Below are 20,597 nucleotides of genomic sequence, written 5' to 3'. Positions count from 1 at the left end.
AGGGTATCATTACGTACTAATCCTTCTTTTATGCCTAAGGTGGTTTCTAGTGTGGCTTTAAACCAAACTATTCATTTGCCTACTTTCTATGCAGATCCCCAAAATAAGGGGGAAAAGATTTTGCACACTTTAGATGTACACAGGCAGTTGCGTTATTATTTAAGCAGGACTAAGGATTTTAGGCAGTCTCAGCAGTTGTTTGTTTCTTTTGCTTTGAGTTCTCAGGGCAAGCCTGTGTCAAAACAAACTATTTCTAAGTGGATTGGGTTTTGCATTGCATTTTGTTATTCCCATCATGGCAAGGAGATTCCAGCTGGGATTAGGCCTCATTCCACTAGGGCTACTGCCACTTCAACAGCATTTCTAAGGGGTGGCAACTAAGGATATTTTGGAGGCAGCTACTTGGAGTTCAGTGCATACTTTCTCTAAGCATTACCACCTTCCTCTCTACTCTAAATCTAGGGCTGGTTTTGCCACAGCTATTTTGCAAGGCATGTTGACAGCTCCTGCTTCTTTATGATTTGCCAGCCTCCCTTACCTCTGCTTTGGGATTCTACCCAAGTGTTAGGACTGCAGCAATGTGGAATGAAGAACATAGTACAGTTTTGTACCTACCATAAATGTAGATGTTCGAGGATCCACATTGCTGCAGTCCAATTTACCCTCCCTCCTTCCCCTCTGTGTTTAGGGGTGGTTGGGTGGGTGAGGTTATGCTCTTGTAATTTTGTATATATTGTACATATTTTTGGTGCAGGAGTATTTGGTGTTTTTGGTTTTGGCCTTATCTTTTTAGGGTCTTCTGACATCTGGGGCAAGAAAAGACTGAGGATATGACGTCGGCCATGCGCATTAGTACCCTGACGTCCTGACGTCAGACTAATGCGCCTTGACCGACGTCAGCCATATACTTTGGTATTCGGGCCGACTGGGACAGCGGACTACCCAAGTGTTAGGACTGCAGCAATGTGGATCCTCGAACATCTACATTTATGGTAGGTACAAAACTGTACTTTTTTTATGGTTTACATTTGCAAAAAAAATAACTGTTACTGTTATTTCAATATTTGTTTGTTCCATCCATGTTGAAATGCATTTCATTTATTGTATACTTTACCTGATTTTCCTGTTTAATGTTTTTTTGAATTTCATCTGTGTTGTAAAGTGATTTGTGATACAGAGCTACAATAAAAGCATGTTGGGCTCAGTTTTAAACCTACAGATGTGAAGTGTCTAGTGAAATTTTCCAGAGCAGGATACGTAAACACAGCAGCACATGTGGACTTGTGGCTGTAAAGCTTTGTTTAGGCACCATTAAAATACTTGACTGCCCTCTGCTGCATTCGCTGCCTGTCTACTGCTTCCATTATACACTAGACTGCAACCTTAATTTGTTATACTAGACCATGGGACTGTTGGTAGAACCCTAAGTGTACTCAGAGAAGTTTGCGTGACTGAGGGTGGACCTTAGGTGTAGTTTGTTGTATGTACCTATATGTACCTTTCTATTTTTTATGTTCCAAGTAGAATTTTCTGTAGTTCTCCAGAATTAATTCCCATATATGATAAAATGTGACTTTCAAATGTTTGCCTAAAATGGATGCACTTTACATGCTAGTTAATTTCTTATTTCTGTAGTTTTGTCTTGCTGAATTTCCAAAATACTGTGCACAGTCCATCATCACTCATAAATTGTAGAAAATTTCAGATAATTGTTCTGTAAACATTTTTCTTACCCCTCCAGGATCAACTTCTTGAACTTGCGGATGAAGAAAGCCAAGTCAGAGCATTCATTACTACTTGAACAAGCACAAAATCCTTAAGTCGCTAGGCGTGGAATAGTTGTCTGAAAGAGTCTTTTTGAAATGCAGACTTCTTAATTGGATCAGTTAGTGATTCCTGGTTCACTGCTGCACTGCTCATTTGGATCCTTGAATATTTGCAGGTCAGAATTTTTTGCAGTGTAGTCACAGATGACAGCATTTGTATGCTTATTTAGCTGCTTTTAACGCTGTTTTGTTGTAGCAGTTTGGTTAAATTCCCTGGGCAAAGCTTGTTTATTTTTAACAGAATAAGCTTTACAAATTATTTATTTACTCTTTGTTGTGCAGGTTACTCCCACTAGGCTAGTGTCCTCTCTTTCAGGGAATACTTGAGGTGATATTCGTACTCGTAACTTTACTGTGTCTGTCTAATGTTTTTGATAAATGCTATGGGATGTGTTGCATCCACAACTGGGACAGTCGTGCAAAGGACAGCACATTCAGGAGTGTAGCCTTCCTCCCTTATGCTGCACTGCAGTGTCCATATTGGTAAATGGACTGAATCCAGTACCTGATGTGGGAGTAGAAATATCTATATTGGAATGAATGAAAATTATTAAAGTGTATACATTATGAAAAAAGAAATTTTAAGTATTTTTTCTATTGCTGTATATATACTGTCACTTTTTAATGTTACATTTTGTTAAGATGTTTAAAAGAGAAAAGGTATTGCTATGTAGCACATCAACTGAAATGAATAGGAAAAGAACTCCTTCAGTATGCAGAAGCTGTCAAAATATAAAAGTGGAGGAAAGTGTTAAGGTCTTAGCTGTCACTCACTGACCCCCCCCCCCCCCCCAAGCACACATGCAAACAGTTCAAGTTTTATATTTTTGAAATAAAGTTGTTTTTTTATGGGTGATATGTAATTCAGGCATCAAACAGCATAGGTGAAAAGCATTTTTCCTTTTAGCACTAGGTTTCATTAGTTTAGTTGTAAACCAGTGAATGTGCAGGCAGGACCGGCATTAGGTCAACTGGTGCCCTAGGCAAAAGGGCTTCACGGTGCCCCCATCCTGGTCTGCTTACACCAAATAAGTACTGGAAAAGTGCCCCTGCTAGGGTGGCGCCCTAGACAGCCGCCTAGTTGGCCTATGCCTAAGGTTGGCTATGTGTGCAGGCTATGTTTTGGGCAGTTATAGTTTGCAGTGACTAGTCATGTTTAGCATGGAGTCGTATCTGCTCTTCCTGTTTAACCTAGTATCAACTGAACGTTTTCCAAAGGAATGTCTGTTCTTTGGTTCTGCAGGTGTAAGTCTCAGTCACTAAAATGGTAATATTTTATATTCATCATTCCTACACTCGTACCTCTCAAGTGCCCCTGATTTTTTTTTTTCTCAGATTTTAGCTCTGACCCTCTTAATCCTTCCTAAAATTGGTAACTTCTGGAGAAAAGGTGGTGAATTACACTTCATAAAGAATGATGATAATTAGAATTATAGATTTATTTTATTCAAGAAACTGTGTATTAATTCACATTCTCTTACTCTGTCAGTGTCTCAAGTTAATAGTTCTAGTGTTTTAAAAGTGTCAGTGAGTCTGTTGAGATTTGTCTCTGATAGGGTTTAAAGCTATGTCCACACTGCTCCAGTAGCCCTTAGGCTAATCCATTATTTCCTGCCTAGGAAACAACAGGCCAGCTTCAAAAAGCTCTGTCCCCACCCCCACCACTCCTTGGCTGATCCTAAGAAGAGATATAAGTTTGAGTGAAACTTTCTTCAGTACTTTTTTTTTTTTTTAGACTGCTGGTCCTGTGAATCCTGAGAGATGCTAAGAAAAAAATTGGAAGATTTGGTATAATGGTTAAGGTGTTTACTTCACTGATAGAAGTTATACGGTTTGATTTTGACTTCTAGTTGCTGGCTAGGCTTGTGGTAGTGTACAAACTAACAGTGTAACTTTCTCTTTGTGGGTTGATTATAATGGTTAAGGTGTTTGCCTCACAGAAACAAGATACAGGGTTTGATTCTCACCTTTGGGAGGGAAATTGGCTAGGCTTAAAATGTCCTACAGGCATAGCCAGCATTAGGCACCCGGGAAACCTGTGGCTGCGGGGGATCTCCCAGATAACTTGCTGCTATGGGAGACCCAAGGAAAGTAAGAATATCGTCTGGCTGTATGGGTGAGTTGGTACTAGGGCTGGCAGTGTCCATTAACGACTTAAGCAAGGGAATGGATCACACGTCATGCTGAACTTAGTCTTTCAGGTCCTGTTCATAAAAAACGGACTTGATTGGCTGCAGCATTTTTTTTTCCTGCTCCTGGATCGCATGTCATTCTGAAGTCGCAATTGATTGGATCCACTTTATGGAGAGAGAAAAAAGGACCTAATCAGTTGCAATGTTTTGTGATTTCCATTTCTGTTTTTGTTAACAGGAATACTTGTGTCATAGCTCAGAAGTCAGGAGCAGGGTCATGCCTGTCAGTGTCTTACATAAGAAATCTGGACAAGGCCTAAAGTAATGGTGGGATTAAGGCACCAAAAGGGGCAGATTTTAAATACTACTCTTGTAAACTTGGAATGTTGCTAGATTAACATGTTTTGCATTAGTATGCATTTTTTGAAAGATATGAAGCCAGAAACTCAAATATTTGTCATTATTTAGTGACTTCATTGTTCAGTGATTTGTTAGAAAAATTTTATGAGGAATAGATCAAAAATATAAGGCAAAAATATGGACAGCAGAGAGGTGTGGGCAGGGTAGCAGCTTTCTCTGCCTCGCAAGTTATTTGCTTCTTGTAAGTCGTACAGAATCTCAGACCTTGATCCTCTATTTTGTATATATCTTTCTTTCTTTGTACCAGAGGTGTCTGCGTTATTGAAGTTTCAAGGGATGCAAGAACATAATAACTTGACGTTGAGCCATTATTATTTTTTAACCACAGTAATATATTGAGCTGTACACAGTAAAGTGGCTGTAACAAATGGGCACAGAGACAGCTGTGAATAAAAGTGACTTTCCACTGCTATTGTTTAATGACTGATAAGCAACAGTTAGTGATATGGTGTGGCAGCAGTACTGTCATACAATGTATTCTATTTGCTAAACTCTGTATAAACCAGTATTCTTATGGCTTATGCTTGTATATGTGTGGTGGAGGTTGCAATGTATTTGAGTAAAATGTTGGCCATCTCAAACATCTGCTTTGCCATTATACGTGTGTGTGTGTATGTGTACTCCTGCATTGTCTCTGGTTGTTTGTCAGGGACAGGATATTTGTGAAAGCAACTGCTGACTGACACAGTAGCACAGTGAGTAGTGTTGCCATTTCACAATGCTTTGCTCTGATTGATTTCTTGACTGTAGTTTTGTCTGTTTGGAGTCTTTCTCTGTATGAGTTTATCTATGGAGTCTGTCTCTGTATGGGTTTATCTGTGTGCTCTGGTTTCCCCAGAATCTCAGACATGTTGCAGGTAAGTTCTCAATGTCGTTCTATTCCTATGTTGCAGTATTCTTGCTGTGGGATTTTCTGCCTCAGGCGACCCGTACGTCGACTCCTATACAAAAGCTTCAGCTTGTCTGTTGTAGTTGCGTGGGACGTCACACGTAGGGCCATAAACCAGGGACCTTAAATGTGATGTCAGCATGCACAGACCTCAGAACTTTTCAGCCGCAGACGAAGTCACATTGTGAGCTTCGCTCTTTCACCACAAGACGTCTTAAAGCCAAGTACCCCATTGGGGTTTTTCTTCCTTAAACTGTAGTTAAAGCGTGATTTGTTTCCGCCCGCCTCTCCCACTGCCTTCCCTTTTGGAAAACAATCACCACAGACAAATGGTTTCTGGCTATTATTCAAAAAGGATGCTTCCTCTCCTGGAAAGAAAGGCCACCCTTTAAGGGGTGTCCCCTTCTCCCCCCAAAAAAATCAGGGACACCTCTTCCCACAGGTTCTGACAGACCATCTGAACTTGGGCACTATAGAACCTGTCCCTCCAGGACAGGCAAGAAAGAGCTTCTATTCAAGACTATTTCTGGTCCCCAAAAAAAGATGGACCATGGAGACCAGTTCTAGAGCTTTCCTTCTTAAACCTATTCTAAAATGTGCCCACCTTCAGAATGTTGTCCCTACCAAATTTACTCCTTCTCATACTAGCCCAGGCATTCATGGCCACAATCGACCTAAAAGAAGCCTATCTGCACATACCCATTCTACCCTCCCACAGAAAATTCTTAGGTTTTTCTGGACCCTCCTCTCATTTCCAATTTACTGCATTGCCCTTTGGTTTGTCCACTGCCCCCAGAGTGTTCACAAAATGCCTGGCACCTGCCATAGCCTTTTGCAGAACACAAGGGATGCAGATTTATCCCTACCTGGATGACATCCTGATCCTAGCAGACTGCAAGGAAACCCTGTTAATCCATGTAGAGTTCACCATGTGCCTACTACAAAGACTGGGGTTACCCTCAACCTCCCAAAATCCTGCTTGGCCCCAGAACAAGACAAAATATTTCTAGGTTGCAGGATCAAAACGGACATAATGAAAGCCTTTCTTTCCCAGGACAAGGTCAGCTCCCTGATCTCCTACTTCAGAGCCCTGCTGCAGACCCAGCAAATAACTGCAAGGCAATTCCTAAGGACCCTAGGCCTAATGGCAACCACCATCCCAATGCTACCACTAGCCAGAATGCACATGCGAAAGCTACAGTGATATCTAAAAATCCATGGTCATGGCACCAACATCCTCTAGAGCAAGACATCACTCTCCTGCCCTGCCTACAGTCAGAAGTAAAATGGTAGGTTCAGCAAGTTCAGCTGAATCCAGGCCTTCCGCTGCAGCTTCCTCTCCCAAACTAGTTCAGGCATACAGATGCTTTCGACTTAGGATGGGGAGCCACAGTGGCAAGCTACAGGGTTCAAGAAAAGTTGCACCTTTCCTTAAAGAACAAACACATCAACGTGAGGGAAATGATGGCAATCCATCTGGCACTGAAAACCTTCCTTCCACTCTAAAACTAGGTGTTCTCCAAATAATAACAGACAACACCACAGTTATGTGGTACCTCCACAAGCAGGGAGGGACAAAAGCATACCACCTCTGCAGACTAACCTTACTAATATGGGACCTAGCCTCTCAACACAACTTGTCCCTGCAGGTGTCCTGCATCCCCTCACAGGACAACAAACAAGCAGACCTTCTCAGCAGGACATACTCTCCACATCACGAATGGATGCTGGACAGGAATGTCTTCCTAGATATTGTCCACCGGTGGGGTACACCTCAAATAGAGTTGTTTGCTTTCCCCCAGAACAAACAACTGCAGACTTTCTGCTCCAAAACCTACTCCCCTCTAGCTTGGAGAATAGATGCATTCAGCATTTCTTAGAAGGGAAAGTTTCTATATGCCTTTCCTCCTTTCCTACTAATTCAAAAGGTTCTCCTGAAAATCAGGAAAGATAAACCTGAAATCTTGATGGTGACCCCCCCTACTAGCCAAGGCAGCACTGGTTCCCCCTACTTCTCAGTCTAGCCAAGGGCAGTCACCACAAGTTACCCTACAAGGTGGAACACCTGATGCAACAAAAGGGAACCCTCATCCACCCACACTTTCAGATGTTGTCACTGACACTGTGAGTGATAAACTTCTAATTCCCTTCAGGCACCACCACTACGAGGACGTGCTTTCAGTCCTGAGGGAGGCCAGGAAACCTAATACAAGAAAATCTTACTTGGCTAAATGGGAGAGATTTTCAAAATGGTGTCTGGGCAAGGGCAGGGATCCATGCATCACAGATCCCCCCCCCCTAGTTCTTGGCTGTGTGTGTCAACTAGTAAAGGGCGGAATCTCTTACTCTTCAGTGAAAGTCCATCTTTCAGCAATCTCAGCCTTCCTGCCACTAGACCCTCCCCTACTAGCCAAGCTTGATGTGAAGCTTTTCCTAGAAGGGGTCTTACACATCAGACCTTCCAAGAAAACCCATCCCTCCACCCAAGGATCTGAACTTCATCTGGCAAAACTAACTCAGTCTCCATTTGAATCTGCTAGTACGGCTACTCTGCAAATGTGGCCATGGAAGACAGTCCTGCTAGTGGCCATAACTTCAGCCAGAAGGGTGTCTGAATTACAGGCCTAATGGCCTGCCCTCCATACACTACCTTCCTCAAGGACAAGGTAACACTATGAACTAATCCTTCCTTTATGCTGAAGGTGGTCAGTGATCTGTCCTTAAAACAATCTGTTCTTCTACCCACCTTCTATCTCTCTCCTATCAGTGATAGTGAGAGAATACTCCACTCCCTGGATGTACACACACAACTAAGATTTTATCTAGGCAAAATAAAATCCATTAGAAAATCCAGTCAGCTCTGTTTCCTTCCACCCCAGGGCCCTAGGGAAGGCAGCCTCCAAACAAACCATTGCATGTTGTGTTAGAAAACCCATTTGCATATGTTATTCACACCATGGCAAAAAACTCCCACAGGGAGTTAAAGCTCACTCCACCAGGGCAGTGGCAGCCTCCAAAGCCTTCTTAAAACGCCTGGACACTGCTTCCATACTAGAAGCAGCCACGTGGTCCACCATTCACACTTTCACCAAACACTACAAGTTAGACAATGTCTCCAGAGCGCGGGCAGGATTTGCCAGAGCAATCTTGCAGAGCTTTGTGGAGTCAGCCTCTTCTACCTCCACCCTTCCTTTCAGCTAAGCTGTGGTACTCTCCCACACCAAGAATACTGCAACATAGGAATAGAAGGGCATATAATAGTTGTGTACAATCTTACCATAACCATAGATGTCCTTCTCTTCCATGTTGCAGTATTCTTTCCCACCCACCTTAACCCCCTTATCCTTTCGGTCTCTCATTTCCTGATCTCCTTAGGTCTCGTGGGGACTGTTTCCTACCCTGTGACCTGTTTCACCACACAATGGCTCCTTGACCCTATGACTGATATCACTGGCTACGCCACCCCAGCTGGCCTTTCAGGATGTTCTTCGTGTTTCTCTGTTGCAGTCATCACGTTTGGGTTATCTGCCTACAGGTAGCCCTCAGCCGGCCTGAATACCAGAGTCTTGGATTCCTGCATCGGTTGCTGTCTCTTTCAGGTCGTCAGGGGTATAAAACATGCAACCGACGCCATTACATCCATCAGTCTTTCTTGCCGTGTGGTGCTCGAAGCATTTCGCAAGTGCTGGTCGGCCGACTGCTGAAATTTTTGATCTGAAGTAGGATATTCATTTGTCTGCAACCTGTGGGTTATGGATCCGATATCGGATCCGAACCGGCATGGTTTTCCAGCTATGGATCCAAGCTCTCAGCTCCTCCCCTCACCCATAATGCCCTGCTCTACCCTCATGACCTCAGATCTTGTTTGCCGCGCTGGTAACTGGATGTGGGTACATAGCTCTCAGCTAAGTGAACTCTTTTCTTGTTTAAAAATAGAAAATTTTTTGATTCTTTGACTAAATTTGTGTGAAAGTATTAGGTTTCCCTTTAATATAGACTATTTTGAGTTTATTTTAAGTTAAAGTAAATAATTTTATTCCCTCCCTGTTGCGTAGAGTGTGTGTGTAGGCCTGTGTGTCTTTTTTGTTTAAGTTACTTTCTGTAACTTTAGGTATTATAGATTATGGCTGACCAGCCTAAATCTATATTTTGAAATGCTCGAGTGTGGCCATAAGCTCTCACCGGCTGATGGCCACACTCGGTGTGTTAAGTGTCTTGGGGTTGAACACCTCACATCTGGTTGTTCCATTTGTGCAGGGTTCAACCCCAGGGCACTGAGGGAGCGGAGGTCCAAGCTGGTCTTGGCGGGTCTTTTACCGCCAGACTCGGCTCCGGCCTCCGCTCCTTCGGGGACTACTGTGCCTGCAGTTGTTCCCCCTGTGGCACCCCCTCCTGCTCCTGGGACTCAAACTCCCGCTTCTGGAGAGGAGAGGATGCTGCTAAAAAGGACCGGAGGGAGAAGCACCACAAGCGGCGGGCCGAGACCTCTGTTTCGGCCCCGCCAGCCAAGCGGGCTTCTCCCCCGGCTCCGTTGTTCGGGTCTCCTCCTTCTCGGCTCCGGTCCCCTGTGTGCTTCTCACCGGGTCCTGAGGAGGAGGAGACCCGATCTCCGTCGAGGCTATCGAGGAGGCACTCCAGGCCTACCTCGGTAGCCTCTTCGAGATCTACCCATAGCCTTTCTGATGCTGATCTGGACCGGATGATGAGAAGGTTCATCCAGGCCCAGATGCAGATGGGAGTGCTCTTGCCTCCCCCTCGGGAGCTCAACACCCTTTTAAGCCTATTGCTCCTTCTCCGACCCGCTATCCGGGTTCGGAGCAACTGGAGCCGAGCAGCCGGGCCGGGGAAGGTCGGAGCCGATAGTACTTGGTACTTCTGACCCGACCCTGCCCTCGAGTGCGTCGGACCCGATCTCTCGGAGCCTGGATCCGAGCTTCGGATCCGGGGGGATCAGTGCTCCTTCGGCGCCATCTGTGTCGGAGCGCACTGTCCCTTCGGATCCGAGTGCTTCGGCGCCGGCTCGATCCACTCTTCGGATCCAAGGGGGAGCCGATTGTCGGATCCTTTGGTCGAGGTCGGCTCCCCTTCGGCCTTTGATGTAGTGGAGAGGGCTCTGTTGAGGGTCTCCGGACCCCGGCACTTGCTTCGCTCCGCCCCGCGCTCACTGTGCACTGGGCCAGCCTTCCACCATCCGGCCACTGGGACAGCCCGTTTCTGTGCCCCAAGTTGCTCCTATGGAGCAAATTGCTGCTGCGAGGACTCCTCTGACAGCCCCCAGAGGAGGCCCTCGCAAGCATACGCAAAAGGAGGCACATTGACTCCCGAGTCTCTCACAGAAGACACGGACTTGGAGGAAGGGAAGGCTCCCCACGGTCACCCCGAGGATGTCTCCTTTGGAGACATCATGGAAATACTCCGTATTAGGGGTGGTCTGCCCCAAGTCTTCCTCGGACGAGTCCGTGTTCTTGGAGGCATTTGAAGCGGGCCCGTCTACCTCTTGGGTGTCCTCTGCCGACCCCCTGGTGGACCTTATTACCACCAGGGCGTGGAAGGAACCGGACACCGTGGAGCCAATTCCCAAAAGACCGGATAGGATCCTTAGTCCGCCCTCCGACAGGACCCATTGGAGTAAGGGGCCTCCTGTAGATGCCATGTTGATGGCGGCGGCCACAAAGAGGGAACTGGCTCAGGAGAGTCCCTCAGTCCACCCACCGAGCAAGGAGTCTCGGATGATGGACCGCTTGGGGAAGCGGATGTTCAGTTCGGCGACCTTCTCGGTAAGGGCGCTGAACTATTTGGCACATGTTATTCGGATGCAGCGAGATCTTATTAAGGAATACGCTGCATCCCTCCCTGAGTCCATTTCGGAGGAGGACAGAGTTCTGCACTCCACCAAAATGGCCACTCTTAGGTCAGTTACAAATACTTCTATGCGGCTACTCTCCCATGCAACGGAGGGCGCTAGAGCTGCGGGACAGGACTGGTCACTAGACGCCAGGGCTGGCTCGGTCACTGTGATTTTTCTGAGCCCTTCAAGGCGTCGTTTGCGAACGTGCTCTTTGATGGTTTTGCTCTGTTTGGCAAGATCGTTCGCGAGACGTTGGCCCAGAGCGAGAAGGACGGAAGACGCTGTCTGCCGTCGGAATCCGCTTCTCTGCACCCCAGAGGCCCTATTCTAGGAACCAAAAGGGTCAGAAGAAGATGTGGTTCGAAGTCGCAGCAGTCCCAGCCTGCTCCGGACAACCAGTCCTTCCGTGGCAGAGGAGGACAAGGAGGACGCCGCCCTAGAGGCAGAGGGGCTCCCAGAAACTTCGGGTCCAGGGAACCTTTCTCTGAACGGCCCGCAGCAACCCTGAGGGTTGCCCGACTGCTCTACTCTGGAGGCAGTCGGGGACGCTGGGCACCTAGCGGCATGGGAGTCCATAACATCGGACCGCTGGGTTCTCCAAATCATATCCAGGGGATATCGCATTCCTTTCCTTCACCTTCCAAAGTTGAAGTCCCTCCCAGACGACCCACCCGGTCAACGGGAGGCCGCTTTGGCAGAAATTGGCCATCTGCTAAAGAAAAGAGCCATCCAGCCCGTTCCCCCAGACCAGATCGGATCAGGGTTCTACTCAAGATTCTTTTTAGTGCCAAAAAAGACGGGGGAACTAAGACCAATCCTAGACCTCTCTCTCTTGAATCTGGCAGTCCCCAAAGAAAAATTCAATGGTCACTCTGCAATCTATTCTCCCCCTTCTGGGAGAAAATCACTGGATGTGCTCGATAGATCTCAAGGACGCGTGCTACCACATTCTGATGGACAGGCGCTCCAGGAGGTTTCTCCGCTTCCGGCTGGGAGCCAGTCACTACCAGTTCGGGTCCTTCCCTTTGGTCTCACCACAGCCCCAGGGTGTTCACCAAAGTACTAGCAGTGGTAGCGGCCCACCTGAGGCTTCAGGGGGTGCAGGTCTTTCCCTACCTGGACGACTGGCTCCTTACCGCCCCAACAAGGCATCTACTTCTCTTGGCGAGACTCCTTTCTCCATCTTGCTCCATTTCTGGGCATCACAATAAATACAAAAAGTCCAACCTGGCCCACACAGCTCTTAGATTTCATAGGGGCCAGACTAGACACAAGGAGTTTACGAGCCTTCCTCACTGCGGACAGAGTTCTAAATCTGCAGCTCCAGGTGCGGGCCATTCTCCATTCAAGTTCTGTTCCAGCGGAGTTGGTCCTGAGGGCTCTAGGGTCCATGGCTCGGCTATAGCACTTCTTCCTCTTGCCAGGCTCAATATGCGCATTCTGCAGTGGACGCTCTTAGTACAGTGGTCATACCTTGCTCTCCCATGCATCATCCCATAGCGATCAGCAAGGCTTGCAAGCGGTCCCTCTTGTGGTGGCTCCATTCCCGGATCTCCACGAGGGTCGCCCATTTTGTGCTTCTCCCCTCGCCACGGTGACCACGGACGCCTCCCTCGGGTGGGGGCACTTTATGGGCGGACAGTCCAAGGCACGTGGAACGATTCAGAGACCTTACTGCATATCAATGTTCTAGAGATGAGAGCAGTGCTCTTAGCGTTGCTAGCACTTCAGGACTTTCTTCCCTTGGGAACAATTGCGATTCAATCGGACAACATGTCTGTTGTCTGGTACATCAACAAGCAAGGGGAACAAGGTCTTACCCTCTTTGTCGGGAAGCCATGAGAGTTTGGGAATGGGCAATCTCCACCAATCGCTTTCTCATAGCAACGCACATTCCGGTCGGTCCAACATCCTAGCGGACAAGCTCAGTCGCACCATTCTGACCCCTTACGAGTGGTCTCTCAATTGTCAAGTAGCGGAACATATTCGCACGGTGGGGAACCCTTCTTGCGATCTTTTGCTTCTCCCTCAAACACCAAGTGCGACAGTTTTTTCGCTCTAATACCTCCTCCCGGAGGTACCCCAAGAGACGCTCTGGTGCATGCTTGGCCACCCGGTCTTCTGTATGCCTATCCACCCTTGCCTCTGATGCTGCAAGTTCTTCAGAAAGCCTCTCGGTGGGTTGCAGAATGATTCTCATTGCTCCATTCTGGCCCCGACAGATCTGGTTCCCCTTCCTAAGGTCTCACTCGGTGAATCCTCCTTGGATTCTAGATCCCATCGGATCTGATATCCCATCCATACTGCATTTCTCCTCCGAACCTGGACAACCTGAAGCTGACCGCTTGGCTGCTCCAGTTCCACTCTTGATAAGGACTCGGTATTTCTTCACGGTAAAGGCTATTTTGGTGGCGGCTCATAAACCATCCACTAGAAAGGTTTACGAAGCAAATGGAAACGTTCTCTGTGTGGGGAGCGGCAAGGCCTGAATCCTTCACGGTTCCTCTCCTGTAGTGCTTGATTTTCTAACCTCTCTCTTTAATGATGGTGCCAGCAGTTCCACAGTCAAAGTTCAACTGGCGGCAATTTCTCACTATCACATTGGTCAAGATTCTAATCCTCTTATGTCAGCCAAATTGTGTAAAACATTTCTTAAAGGTACTTTTCTTCTCAGGCCCCTATAAAACAAGCAGTTCCTCCTTGGGACCTTTCTTTGGTCCTACAGGCCTTGACCGCTCCCCTTTCGAGCCAGCGGCTACGGTGGATCTTAAGTTCTTGTCCTACAAGACAGCCTTTTGGTAGCCATTACATCAGCCAAGAGAGTTTCTGAACTTCAAGCTTTATCAGCTAAACCTCCTTACTTGGTATTTCATCCGGACCGTGTCTCCTCAGGACCAATCCGTCCTTCCTTCCTAAAATCGCTTCTGAAGCAAACATCAATCAATCCATTAACCTCCCTGTTTTCTTCCTAAATATGAAAACAAAGGTGAATATAAGCTACATTCACTAGATGTTCACAGGCAACTTAGATTTTATCTCAACAGGACAGCTGGTCATAGGCAATCCGACCAGCTGTTTATTTCCTTTGCAAAATTCAATTTGGGCAAGCCAATTTCTAAAGTTTCTCTGTCCCGCTGGATTTCACAGTGCATTTTATTGGCTTATCAAGCGTCAGGAAGGCCCGCACCGGGTGTTCATGCCCATTCAACCCGGTCAGTATCTACCTCGGCAGCCTTCAAGGCTAGGATTCCTCTAGATGATATTTGTGCAGCAGCCACGTGGGCTTCATCTCATACATTTATTTCCCACTATAAGTTGGATCTTGCATCTAGGGGTAGAGCATCCTTTGGCTCAGCGGTGCTCGGAATATCCTTCCATGATGGCCCAAGATTCAGGTAGCTGGGGACTCTGTCCCACAGGTTGCAGACAAATGAATATCCTACTTCAGATTTAGAAGTTATGTACTCACCATAACGTTCCATCTGAGTAGGTGTATTCATTTGTCTGCAACCATCTCGCCCTCCTATCCCCCTGGCCTTTCAGTTTCCTGCATATTCTTTGTTACCCTTTTTAGGGTATTGTTGCTTTGGCAAACTCGATCTGAGGTCATGAGGGTAGAGCAGGGCATTATGGGTGAGGGGAGGAGCTGAGAGCTTGGATCCATAGCTGGAAAACCATGCCGGTTCGGATCCGATATCGGATCCATAACCCACAGGTTGCAGACAAATGAATACACCTACTCAGATGGAACGTTATGGTGAGTACATAACTTCTAATTTTCGAGTTTCAGAACCAAAGTCTTCAAAAAAGTACCCCGTTGGGGATCTTTTTTCTTGCTCCAACCAATGTCAGTAAAAGTTAACAATTGTCTTGCCTATGGAAAGCAAATACCTCATAAATATTTTCATTCATACTGCATCCCCTGCTTAGGCCCAGACCATGACGTCCCTCGCTGTCGGTTTTGTGCCTTGTTCAACCCCCGAACTATTAGTCGTTGGGCTGTATTTGCAGCAAATTATTTTGGTACTTGGTATCCGTACTCCAATGGCTTCAGTAAGCCATCCAACTACCAATCTTCCCAAAAAAAAACGTAAGGATAAAGACAGAGACAGGCCGCATAGGTCCAGAACTGGCGATGTTTCCGTTAAGCTAGTTGCCAGTTCACCACGCTTTCGCAGCCCCTTATACCCGCTACTTCAGATTTGCAGGCCTCTACTGAGACCCATTTGCCGTCCAGTATGCCGCGAGATGCTTCGACTATGGAACCTGCGGATGTCTCTACCTCGGATGGGTCTGGAGCCGCTGTGCAGGCACCAGCTTTTGAGGGTGTATTCTGGCCTGCAGACTTGCATTTGAAACAGACGCCATCTTCTTCATCCAGGCCTAAAACTCGCACCATGCCTAGAAAACGGACGTCCAAACCGCATGGTCAGGCCCATATGCCTAAAAAACAAATGCTTAGAATGGCTGAAGACCTTATTACCTTAATTAGAGGAAGCCAGCCTTCCCCCGCTAAGAGACCTAGAACTGATTTTCCTTCTGATTCTTCTGATCAGGAATCTGATATTTCTGTTTCTTCTGATTACCAGGATTTGCCCTCATCTACCTATGAGGATTCTGATGCAGAGGATTCCATTCCCTCTGCTTCCCCTCCAGAATATTTTTCTTTTGGTGAAACCTTGCACACTCTTAGGGAGCATTTCTGCTGGGAAAGCCAGGATTACTCTGACTCCAAAAAGAGGCTTAGGGAATTCTTACTCCTTCCTCAACACAGGCCTTTAGCTATCCCTCCTGTTCTGGATATTGTAGATGATGCTTTCTTGGAATCTAGCCTTTCCCCAGACGCTTTACCTCCAGCTCCCAGAAAATCTGACCGGTATTAGAGTACCTGACTCTCACAAGTTCCTCTTCAAGAATTCTACTGTGGATCCAGAGACCATGTCCCAAGGACCAAAGGGCATTGAGGCTACTGCTGCCAAATATCCTACCCCCTCTGATAGAGCTTCTAGAGCCTTGGACAGATGGGCTTCTTTGGCCATTAGGGCTTTAAATTGCCAGTTTCATATGTTAAAGTACCAGCAGCATATTATGGGACTACTTAAACAGAAAATGATGTTGATTCCTGACTGTGCTGAACACAAAGAATTACAGGATTTAACGTGTTCTGCAGAACAAGTTGGTAAACATACTTTGCAATGTGGATGTCCTTCATGGATGCATCTGCAGTCATAACAACTGGGTTGTCCTGTCGTCAGGCAGCCCTTCAGTCGGCCGGATTCCAAAGTCCGGGTCCGGCTTCGGCTGATGTCGCACTTCACCCGACGTCATCTCTGTTGGTCTTCGGGTATAAAGGCATCAGCCGATGCCATTTTCCTCAGTCTTTCTTGCGCGTGCCAAGCAGAAGCTGTTCGCAAGTGCCGGTCGGTCGGATCCAGAGATTACTTCTACGAATACTACCAAGACTTCTAAAGCTAAGTACCCGTTGGGGAACCTTTCTTGCCTCAGCCGATGTCAGAAAAGTTAATAATTGTTTAACCTGTGGGAAACAAATACCTCATAAAGATTTCCACTCTCATTGTCTGCCTTGTTTAGGCCCAGCCCACGTAGCAGCCTGTTCGCCTGTGCTTCTTTCAACCGGCGAACGCTTAGGCGCCGGTCGGAGTTTGCAGAACAGTTTTTCGGTTCTTATTTTGTACATTATGCCGCCGGATCCTCCGACTTCCCAATCTGCCAAAACGCAAGGATAAAGACCGACACTCATGGGTCCGCGGTTTCGCTGAAACCATGGTTAAGCAAGCGAGTGTCTCGGTTTCGGCGAAACCGAAAACTGCTCAAAGTACAGCTGAATCTATCTCTACAACTGAGGCCCCTGCTACCACTCTTGAATCGGCCTCAGAAATTTTATCCACTACGGTGGTTGCCACTGATTTATCAGACACCATTCCCTTGGATGTCTCTACCCCAGCACGTGGTGCAGCTAGGCCTCCAGCAGCCATGTCCATTAAGGCCTTCGCCAGGGCTAAAGCAGCCAAGACTACTAAAACAGTGCCTGTTAAACCCCCACTACCAGGCCCTCTTCTAGTTCTCAAATGCTTACTTTGGCAGAAGATTTAATTTCATTAATTAGAGGATCTCAATCTCACCCAGACAGGGCCTCTCAACCCCAGAGAAGAGACCTAGGGCAGAGCCCTGAGCCAGTGACCTCTGATGATTCTGCTGATGAATCAGACATAACTGACCAGCCAGAGGCTCCTTTCTCCAATTTTGAAGATTCTGATGCTGAAGAATCCATTCCAGCTGCTTCCCTCCAGAAGAATTCTCCTTTGGGAAACCTTACATGCCATGAGAGCAGTTCCAATGGCAGCAACAGGATTTTTCAGACTCCAGAAAAAGACTTAGGACCTTTCTGCACCTTCCACAGCACAGGCCCTTAGCTATACCTCCTGTTCTCTCTGTGGTGGATGATGCTTTCAATGATGTCTGCTCCGCTCCAGATTCTTTACCCCAGCCCCTGCCAAACCAGACAGATTTTACAGGGTGCCAGATACTCATCACCACCTTTACAAGGCCCCACTTGCAGACCCCAAACTATATCCCAGGGTCCCAAGGCAGTAGCCGACCATAGCTAAAACCCTATTCCTTCTGAAAGGGAAGCAAGGTCATTAGACAGATGGGGTAAAAAGGTCTACACTTCAGCTACTCTCTCAGCTAGAGCTTTAAACTGTCAGTTTCGCATGATACAATACCAAGAGTTTATGCTTGATCAATTAACTAAAAAGCTAACCACTGATGAATCTCTTGATAAGAAATATGTATTAGAAATGGTAAATAACATACAACAGGTTAGTAACCATTCCTTAAAATGTGGCTATGATGCACTGGAGGCTTCATTTAGATCAGCCATGACTGGCACAGTGATAAGAAGGCATGCATGGCTAAAGGAGCAAGCTTTACCGGATCATGTTAAAGCTAAGTTGCTAGATGCTCCTATGGATAAGACAAGTTTGTTTGGTACACCTGCCCAGCAGGTTATGAAGAAAATGGAAGAAAAGGCAAAATCTGTCCAAACGGTTAAAGATTTCTTGCAGGTTCAACCCCCAAGGTTTAGCAGGAACTGGCCTGCCAAAAATTGGTCCTTTCCTGACTCCACAAGATCTCAAAGGGGCAGGAATAGACGTTCCAGAGGCAGAAACCAATCCAGAGGAGGTGCCTACAGAGGACGACAGTGGCAAGGTAACAACAGAGGCACAGACTCAACCACTGCCACTACATCAACACAACCACAGTGACTTAACACTAAATCCGCCTACCAGGGAACAAATAGCAGCTCCTTTAGGCGGAAAGTTAACATTATTTTCAAAGAACTGGCACTACATAACAAAAGACAAGTGGATTTTACAAACCATAGATCAAGGCTACGGTTCCACTTCCACACTTTACCAGTCAAAGAGGAATGCCAAATCTACCTCCAAATCAAAAACAGAGGCTCTACAACAGATAATGGAGTTAGCAAACATGAGAGCTGTGGAAAGAGTACCAACAGCAGAGCAAGGAAAGGGTTCTACTCAGACTATTCCTAGTTCCAAGAAAGGAAAAAGTTGGAGACCAATTCTCGACCTGTCCACCTTAAATACATACATCATTGTCCCAAAATTCAAAATGCTGACCCTACAGCAACTTCTTCCCATGCTGGGCAAGGAGTGTTGGCTGGTAACTCTAGATCTCAAGGAGGCATACCTGCACGTCCCCATTCGACCAATCTGCAGAAGATACCTCAGATTTCTTGCAGGATCAGAGCACTATCAATTCTCAGCATTGCCCTTTGGCTTATCTACTGCCCAGAGTATTCACAAAATACCTGGCATCAGTAATCGCCATTGCAGACTACAGGGAATTCAAATTTACCCATACCTGGACGACTGCCTTCTACAAGGGACAACAAAAGCAAGCTGACAACAGATTTACAAAGGGTCATTTACTTGCTACAAGCACTGGGATACACAGTCAATTTACAAAAGTCAAGGCTGATACCATCCCAAACAAGGACCTTCTTGGGCCGGAATTGGACACAGTAAAACAAATGGCATTCCTAACTACAGAAAAACAAAAGAACTCCTCTTTACTTCTTGGCACTAACAAAACTGAACAAGTTAACAGCAAGAAAAGTACTGCAGGCCTTGGGCTTCATGGCATCATGCATAATCTTGGTCCCATTTGCCAGACTACATATGAGAAAACTACAGTGGTACCTAAAGAATTTATGGTCCCAACACAGACACAGCCTGGAAACAGAAATCCCACTAATTCCATGCTTAAAACAGGAGTTCCTATGGTGGGCTCAGGCATGCCAGTCAAACCCAGGCCTACCCTTTCGCAGATGTCAAGCAAGCCAGACCATCACAACAGACGCTTCAGACCTAGGATGGGGGCCCACATGCTGGACAAATGCGTGCAAGGACTCTGGACACAGGATCAACTTCACCTGCACATCAACCTAAAAGAAATGCTGGCAGTAAAACTGGCAATCCAAAAGTTCAAACCTTTTCTCAAAGAGGGCCAGTTGATGATAAGGACAGACAACACCACAGTCATGTGGTACATCAACAAACAGGGAGGCACTCATTCATACCCCCTATGCAGAATGACTTTGGAGCTGTGGACCCTTGCACTCAGCTACAACATCCAGTTACAGGCAATATTTGTACCGGAAAAGAAAATACTCTGGCAGACATACTAAGCAGAACCACTTCGGATGCCCACGAATGGAAGCTGCACCCGGACATCTTCAAGACCATCTCAAAGAAATGGGGAATGCCTCAGATAGATCTATTCGCATCACCTCTCAATCACCAGCTCAAAAATTCTGCACAAGGACATTCCACCCACTAGCATGGAAAGTGGATTCGCTCTCCTTCAGCTGGAAAGGCCTAACAGCATATGCATTCCCACCTCTTCCCTTGATACACAAAGTACTACTAAAAATCAAGGAAGAACGTCCAAGGATAATCCTGATAGCTCCAAACTGGCCAAGACAACACTGGTACCCACTACTGAGGAGCATGTCTCGAACAATATGTGGCCAATTCCCTGATGCCTTTGATGTTAACTCAGAACAACTACAGCATCATGCATCCAAACCTAAAACGTTGCAACTGACTGCATGGAACATCACATAGCAGCAGCTAACCCAGAACTTTCCCAAAGAGTTAAAGACATTATTCTTGAAGCACGCAGACCTTCAACAAGAAGGAACTATGCTGGAAAATGGAAAAGGTTTGTCATTTGGAGTACTGAAAGAGGAAAAGATGTGGCAAACATAGATATGCCTAACATTCTGGAGTACCTGGCCGAACTTCTTCATTCAGGCCTGTCCTACTCCTCCATCAAGATACATGCATCAGCTATTTCAGCAGAATACAGCTTTGATCCACCTGTTTTTCGCACTTTGCTCAGGCAGTTCCTCAGAGGAATCAAGAATGTAA

General features: G+C 46.5%; 1 protein-coding gene across 1 annotated transcript in view; it reads left to right on the top strand.

Annotated features, from left to right (window-relative positions):
* ZNF865 (zinc finger protein 865) overlaps window positions 1-20,597 on the top strand; it is a 289,308-nt gene that overhangs the window by 110,065 nt on the left and 158,646 nt on the right. The window contains exon 2 of the mRNA XM_044080872.1: window positions 1,742-1,942. The gene's annotated coding sequence lies outside the window, so the exon portion shown is untranslated. The remainder of the gene's footprint in view (window positions 1-1,741; window positions 1,943-20,597) is intronic.

This window comes from Protopterus annectens, chromosome 1.part1 (genome assembly GCF_019279795.1).
Source record: "Protopterus annectens isolate FY-2018-M chromosome 1.part1, PAN1.0, whole genome shotgun sequence".
In the NCBI taxonomy this organism is placed as follows: Eukaryota; Metazoa; Chordata; order Ceratodontiformes; family Protopteridae; genus Protopterus; species Protopterus annectens.
Note: the sequence above shows the minus strand (reverse complement) of the source record. Positions and strands in the feature narration are given on the sequence as shown.